Here is an 8,988-nt window from a genome sequence, read left to right on the forward strand (position 1 = left end):
AATTGCACAAAAATAATCAAATTATTTTATTTTGAATTGAAGCAGCTAACATTAATAATAATATTTGATTGTATGAAATAATGGAAATAACGTGCTAGTACAAACCAACGGCGTTAATTAGCACTCAATAAAATAATATGATTTAAATAAAGTATCGAGAGAGAAACATTTTTAATTAAATTCTGGTTATTAAGATGAATAATGTTTATATAATCTTAATTATTTCATATTTATATTTTGAAATGTGTTTACACACACATATGAAAACGTCGAATTAATCATAATGACTTCCATCGCCGTTTTATTAGCTGAGATGTAACTACGATCCACGCGCACAATATTGTGTGGCAATATTTGGGATATTCGAGCCACGATAAGGACATATTGTTTGACACGTTCGATCGATTTATCGCCATTCTCGTTATTCGCTACTTTCGATGGCGCGGCCGGTCGTCGACCCTCCCAGTTCGGTCGCACGTTCCGATCAACGGCAGTGGAGTCGAATGCAAATCGGGACCTTTAATTGAAAAGTGAATCCGACTATGGGTCATGATTATTCACGGCTGCCGGGCAGCGACCTGGTCTCCCGATACTCGTTCGTTTGCAGCCAATTGTTTCAAATCCCGCATTGTTCCGGAATCTGGATTAACTGGGTCTTACGGTCATGCTATTTAAGAAAACATTTTCCGGAGCTTAATGGCATCCACCTCTAATTCGATTGCGAAAGTGCCAATGTATATTTCCAACGCAATTATCTGTTATGTGTCACCAAAGTGGATCGCATTAATTTGCTCTACTAATAAACAAGGTCAGCGGAAAATTCAATATACAGCAGTAAATTGAATGCATTATGAAGAATGTACAATATGTGTACATAATGTGTGTAATTTTAGATAATAATTTTAGATAATAAATTCTTCCAAGTAAAAATAATATAAAGTAACATATATACATACACATACGAATGTTTCTAATTAAGTTTTTCTCTATTTATTACTGTGTCATAATTATAATTCCCGAACTGACCTTTCGATGATTTACCCATTTTCATTACGAGGAGATCGTCCGATGAATGCGAAAAAATCGAGGGTCACGAATCGAGGGGGTGGAGCGATCGGGATAGAGGACGACGGGATCGAAAATCCCGGCGGGACGGGAGGGAAAGCAGGACCCGGCACGCATCCCCGAATGACAGATGGTATTTTCGCGTATCATGATCGCGGCTAGGATAGTTTCCTATATCGTAGAATATACAGCTCCGGTCTGGCATCGTCGACATGTCGATAGCAGGCCTCGCCGTGCGATACATCCACCGATATCCCCGTACCATAGGCACCAGCCGCGGATCGTCCCCCTCGTTCGACCGCTAAATGGCCGAGCGAAGCCACCCCCATGGTGCTCAATTATTGATACTTACCCCTCGCGTCGCCTCGCATTTCCAGGGCTGCTGCGTGCGTCTCCCGCAGTTGCAGTTTGAATGCACTTGGAATTAGGAGAAGAAAATGCGACCGCGCGAAGAACTCTTATGAAAATTGTGAGATCCATATAAAAAAAATTGCGCTTTTTATAAAAAAAGATGTATTCCCCTTCTCAGACGAACACGCATTATTTCAAATGTTTTCAAAAGATACATGAACGTTCAAATTTTAATATTCAATTATATTTCTAGAATGCAAAGAGGGAGAGAGAGCGAGAGAAAGAGAAAGAAAAAACGAGAAAACAAGAAATATCTACAAATTAATATTGCATGATTTTTGCAATATTAATTTGTAAATTTTTGTAAATAATTAAATTTTTTATAAAGGAAAAGAATTAATTTTTTACATGTCAAACAATAAGTTTTCTAACATAAATATGAATTGTGAATTATTTTATACATATATATTTGAAAAATCGATTTATGTAAAATTACTTTTCCAGTTAAAAATCTCGACTATTTGTTTAAATATTTAAATATTACTAATCAATATTAAATTCAAAAGCACCATGTATATCCTGTGTATATCGATGATGAGTGAGAGATCGGAAAGGTTTGATCCTTTCGAAATTCGATTTCGGTGACAAAGTATATAAATTCAAATCGAGAAGGGAGCATTTGAGAACCTCTGTTGTCCGCAATGGCCTCGATTAACCGTTTCACCGGTTAGAGCAAACGACGGACGTTTTCCAAGCGAGCTCTATTAGATTTACCGGAAGTCCTGTACAGATTTCCGGAGACGGGCGAGCCGGTTCACAATGTTTCCTTGCATCGAATTCTGGGAGTTGATCTGGCCCGAGGAAAAAGATCCAAAAAAGGGTCTCCGCGCTGATTGAAAGTTTTCTATTCGGTAGCGCGGCGTTCCTCTTTATCGTGATATCGAGAGATCGATGGCCGTGGCCGTTTAATCGAGGGCAGATTCCGGATTTTGGAATTCAACCGACTGAGCGGTAACGAATATCGTGATTACTGCTTTCAAAACGATATTCTGGTACAAGCAAAAAGTATCGAATAACAGGAACAGCTCGTTGTGTGTAAACGATTTATCGTAAATAAAAAAATAGCGCGACGATATAAATAGAATTCACTGGGCTTCAGTTATCCATTTCAATCCTGATGCGACCAGCGATAGTCATAGACTCGTCCAGGCTACAGTAAATCTCGATCGTTCACAAGCTTACAGGCGCCTTTAACTGAATTTGATTGACTCATATACTATGAAGACTCGTTGTATGATAATTTATGCCGCTCAAGATACGAGAAAAGTACCTACCCATTAATATCTCAAACATTAGCGTGTTTTCTACCCCCTCAGCTCTCTCCCTCCGTTACTGTCTTCAAAAAACGGGATGATCTTTCGATCCTTTTCATAAATTTCAAGCCAGTCATTGATTCGACGCCCGCCCAGCCAGTATCAAAAAAGGAGAGAAAGGAAAAGAAAAAGAGAAGAAAGAAAGGCGGCTGTCTCCATAAAGCGATCGCTAGGACCCTCGCCCTTTTTCCATAGACGCGCCGCGCGTCTCGTCTCTAAGTGTATTAGACTCGCGTTTCGGGTCGTGGAAGCCGAAGAAGATTGGGGGAGAGGGAAACAGGGACGGGTCTCTCAAAGTGTGCGAGAGGGTAAGTCCGAGGGCGCGGGCCTGTACCCCGCTAATGGCACCCTCGGGGTATTCCCGAAGAACCCTCTCGTATTTATTATTTAGCGCGGGATGCTGCGAGGAAGCGAGAGGAAAAGGAGAAGAATCGGTGGGAGAAGGACAGAGGGGACGAAGGGGACAGGGAAACCGGGTGGCGCAGGCATGGCGGGGGGACGAGGATTTATCCGCAAACATCACACACAGACCGACTCCGGAATTCGGATCGTCGAATTCGGTTTAGAGAATGGAAACCGCGACAAATTAACGCCGACGCGGGGGCAGTTACAGAAGGGAAAATCGGAAAAGTTGCTTCTGAATCAGTGGACATGCAAATGTAGTCGGTCCTCGTCAACAAGATGTCTAGGAAAAGGAAGAGAGATCGTTGCAATAAATGTCTTGACGCGCCAAATAATTCTCGCTTTAAAACAATCACGTGATAAATACACGTCGTAATCGCGCGACGCGGAGACCTCTATTTTTATCCCGAGGGAGAATTCGTCGGGGGTTGAAAAAGCGCAGATTATAAATCCATTTATAGAATGATCTATCATTAGTACGATTTCGCGTCGGCGAATGAATTGGCGGATTGGCAGGTGGAAAAGAGCGCGCCTTCGGGAAAGCACATCGACGTCGGGTTAAAAACAGCAGTTGCCGTTGCTCGAAAAAAGAAGGAGGGAAGGAGAGCAAGGGTAGGTAGGGGGTAGAGTAAGAGCGGACGAAATCGGAAACGATTGTCGCTCGCGTCCGTTCGAAAAGGTATCGACGCCAGCAATTTGCGCGTCAGGGAAATGCATGCTTCGATGGCGGCAGCTGCGGTACGTTATTGATACTACATTTCTCCCGATTTGACGAATTGCCATGCCGGACTAATGGTCCGAATGCCGAAGGTTGCTGGTCCTCTTCGCTCCCTCTCATCCCTCTCGGTCTGCCGGCAATCGTCGTCGCGGTCTGGTCTCGTAAAACTATAACTCGCTCATAACTCTTCGTCTCGAAGGAGGAGAAGCAAGGCCGCATCGACACGGGATCGGAAAAAGAAAACGGCCGAACTTATGCTCGATTAGCCGACGGGGTCAACGAGCTTGGCGAGTATCGCACGCGACCGTTTGCGTCGGGTCCTGTTTCGTTACAGGACTTTCGACAACAGGACTCTATTCCAGAGAGTTTTCGTCAACTACCATTCGGAACAGCAATTGTATCGCGAATTGGTTTTTCCAACATTTTCTGACATTAGGGTGTAAGTTAATTTTATTGAAATCGGTTTTTTTTTCAGAAGAAATGTTAACAAGTTTGTAAACTTTTTCGAATTCAAGTAAATGTAAATGTTCTTTTTCGCGATTTTTTTATTTCTTTAATCAGGTGTTAAATATTTCAGCGGCTAAGTAATTATAATTTGTTTTTAAAATAAAGTTATTGACATTTATTATATTTTTTAAATTTATTTGTATGTGTAATATCTAATTTTATGATATATAATTTATGATGCTAATAATAAGATTCACGTGCTACATTTTTAAAATAATCGATTAAATTTTTTCTATTTTTTTTCGTTTTATAAATTTACTTTTTGATTTTGTATATATAAAATAAGATTAAGAACTATAAAATAAGATTATTTATATATAAAGCAGATTTTGTATACATATGTAAAATATGATTAATAAATACACAGAGGGTGCCATCTGCTGATAATGCAACGAACTGTCTGAGTCTCATGATTCGTAACTAATTTATCAGTTGAGAAATATTAATTCTTGTAAAACTATGCACAATAATAAATTTTTTAAAAATTTAATAATAATATGTTGACCTACTCTTAATTTTTGCTAAAATAAAACATAACAATTAATACAAATATCATTATATTACACATAACAAGTATCATAAATTAGTATGTTTTTTATTGAAATTTATTGAAAATCATTGAAAAAAATGCCCTAGTGAAGAAGAAATAAAATTATATTATGCACAGCATTTTGCTAGCAGCACTTCTGGAATGATAATAGCGTCATTTAAAATGTTCGCGTAATTAACGAAGCTAAAAACTTTTGACCCTTAATTACGTAGACTATTGTGCTCCGTGGAGTTCTTTCTCCCAGATGCAATGAAAATATGAATGCTTTCTCCTGAAAAAATGTCCTACAGTCTACATTTTATATAATGTGTCCCTTTTATGTGTGAAAGTTTTTTATATTACGTAATACATCTCAGTTGCAAATAAATCGTAAGCGAAAATATTATAAATTAAATTCTTGAAAATATAGTTTAATGTAATAAAACATAAATAAATAATATAGTCACAACTAATTGTCTTATTCAATTAATTTAAGCGTATATGAGTACACATTAGGTCATTAATAATTTATATTAATTCAAAAAACTATACTGATATTAACTCAAAGAATTATAATTTAATATAAGTGATTCAAAGAACTATAATTTAATATCGTCATCGCGTGTGTTTGTGTGTGATGTAGAGTGATTTGATAAAAGCATTGAGATATATATATTCTATAATTAGCTGCGTGTGTAAAAACAATTGTAAAAAAAATATATATATATATGTATACATATACTTCGATTTGAATATTTTTACCACAAAACTATTCTCTTTAATAAATTTTTCGAGCTGTTTTATTTATTTAAAAAGACTTATTTCTTTTATTATTATTACATTAATCTCAATTTAATATATAGACATTACATAAAGCCATTTTGGAATGTGAAATATTGCAATTTTGCCGAACAATTCCAAATAATAAAAAGTATAGCATCGCAAATAATGAAATAAATTAAACAAATTTACTCACTAATTTACTCCGTTGCAATCATTTGTTTCATCGGCGTCTATTTTTATTTGAGGCAATATAGTTTCAAGTCACGATGCAGGTAGAAATTACATCTAATTGCAATCATGTACCACAGAATCCTCTTGGCGTATGTCAAAGCGCTTAAGATTGATTATCTGTAATTATATAATATGTAATTAGTCATTAAGACCTTATATATGTGTACGGCTATAAATAATAGAGAAAAGTATTGTATGTATTTATTTTTATTAAAAGATATATATATGCATCTTTTAATAAAAATAAATGCATACGATATTATTTTTTTCTATTATTTATAGACATACATTTTTATATTTTAAACAATATTATTTTTTAGACATATAATAAACGCAAAATTCATATATAAATTATATTATTTATATATATTATTATATACTGTTAATAAAAAATTTGTGCTATCAAGTTTAATAAAGTAGATTATTACTACAGGTTTATTGCAAAAATTATCCCGATGGACATTAATAATCTTGACATGATTTGAGATCGAATCATACCATAGTGCAATCGAGAAAATGAAATTAATAATGGGCGCACTAATTAATACCGTAACGACAGTTCACGTTATCGCTTTGCTGTTCATTTTCGACTAATAACATCGGATCATTTGATTACGAATCGACACGATTGTATTTCACACATCTATTCGAATATCACGCGTCAATGGGTAATTAGTATCACTTACCTTAACTGATTCACTCTGGCGGCCGATCGTTTATTCACTCACTATACTCGATGTTTCGTGTGCGACGTGAATTATGCGAAAATGCGATCAATCGCGATTATGCGTGGCAAATTAATGTACTACTACAACTGTACCAGACATCGGTAACAAATATCACACACTTTCGTTGTGTTCAATCCGCATGTAAAATGCACTTTTGTCGAATGGAAAAAAAGCGCGCGCAACGAGATTTAGTGACAGCCCGCAGCGAAAGCGAGAATTTATCTGCGCATGCGCGGATCGCCCGTAACTCACTCATAATTTTCTGCGTCGCGAGACGCAGATACTTTCGATAAACGACAATGATTATTATGATTTGCTTTAATCAATTTACCGGAAATGTTGTTCGTCGACTATTCTTATCGTGCTTCGCGACATAAATCACACGATCGATAATTCTGCGATAAACGATAAGCGTTGCATCCGAGAATCACGCGTGAGAGAATCGCCGATTCACGATCACAAGAACACGATTAATCATATTCACCCAGATTAATTAACACACTATACATATATAACGATGCCCGGCTTCGCATGCGACACTTTGAACACCGATTTATACGCGATATGTAATTCTTTAATCGAGTAAAAGGCGCGAAAAACGCGGGACGATTTCGCAGCGTCCGTTACGCGGCGCGAGGACACGCGAAATATGGCGCACGGGATGTGCGCATGCGCGGATCGCACGCGACTCGCGACAATTTGGCGCGTCGCGCGAATTTCGGATAATGAGTGCAATATGAGCACGGCAGTAATTAATTATTACTATTTATTTCTCAATAATGTTTATCCATTTGTTATTTTCAGCGTATTTTTCACGCGATGTGAATCATGCGATTGATTTTAATTCAATAATTAGATATTGATACGTTCAAGAATCATTCGCAAACGAATAATTAATTGGCGAGAATGCAATTAATTGTGTTATCTAATTAACACAATGCCCAGCATCGTATGTGGTATTTCAGATATAGATTTATGTACAATAATTTCTCCGAGTAAAATATACTATCACGGAATACGATTTCAATAAATTTCAGATTAAATTTGCAAGACAATTTGCTAAACAATTATATTGATTAAATGACACAAGTACAACGTAAACTTAAAGTTATTAAATAAAAATAAAAATTTGAAATAAAAAGATAGAATATTCATGTTTATTTATAATTATTATTTATATTTTCAACATAAATTTTTCTCTCTATTAAATTTTTGAAACTAAAATAAGAATAAAATTATATAATTCTATTTCCTTGAATGTCCTTGAATTGAATTTTTTGTGTGGGTTACAAATAGCGCATATAATAATTAAGAATTAATCGAGAAGTGAATGAAACCGTTTGAATAGTTTATTAGAGAGGGAGCTTTATGTATGAGAGATAGAGAACTATTCGAAACAATATAGTATATACATGCGTACATACATAGTAAAAATGTGCATATACATGCAAAAAGCTCATAGAAGCGGCATCATGTTTAGTATATGATCATGCCTCCTATTGTCTTTACGTTTGGCTGAGAAACGCCCATTCAACGGCTGTTTATATGGATGAGTCCATAACGCTTACGCTTCCATGTTATTTCGGTAAATACTACCCATGGCATCCCATTGTTTCGAGCGTGGAATATTTATGTAAAACGAGCTGTTGTCAGGAGAGTACCATTCTATTACTTAGGATAGACGTAGTATATTACGTTATCTTATATCGTGTCTCTTTGTACATCCTATTATTATTTTATCGATTACATATATGTGCGTCATATTATGGTGCGTAAAATTCTTTCCTTAAGTAATTTGAATGCAGAGAATTGCCGTTATAAACTTAAATCTTCCTTTTTCAAGACAAAAAAAAATTTATTACATTTGTATTTTTTATATTAAAATATAAAAGGAAATTATATATAACGTAGATATTGAGAGAGAGAATAATAATTATTAAATTAAATTAATTTTCTTAATAATATAGTTTTGTTTCAGCAAAAACGTGTTCATTTTTAATTTATCAGCTCCAAATAATATCTGTCGATTCTCTCTGTCCGTTATTACGGTTCATCAAACAATTCGCTATTTATAAGTTTCTTGTCCTTTAAGGGGACCTATCTAATAAATAGAGGATTTGAGGAATTCTTGATGGAATTTCTGAGCAGATTTCTATTACATATTTGCAAGACTGCCTAAAATAGACGAGAGTATTGCCATTATCATCAAAAATATATTTTGTGAGATTATCGCAACGAAAATTGGAAAACGAAAGAATACGACTCAAACATGTATTACATTTTATGAGATTTATATTATCA

Source organism: Camponotus vicinus, unplaced genomic scaffold (genome assembly GCF_025532165.1).
Source record: "Camponotus vicinus isolate PSW18456_S1 unplaced genomic scaffold, iyCamVici1.0 SCAF_12, whole genome shotgun sequence".
NCBI classification, from domain to species: Eukaryota; Metazoa; Arthropoda; class Insecta; order Hymenoptera; family Formicidae; genus Camponotus; species Camponotus vicinus.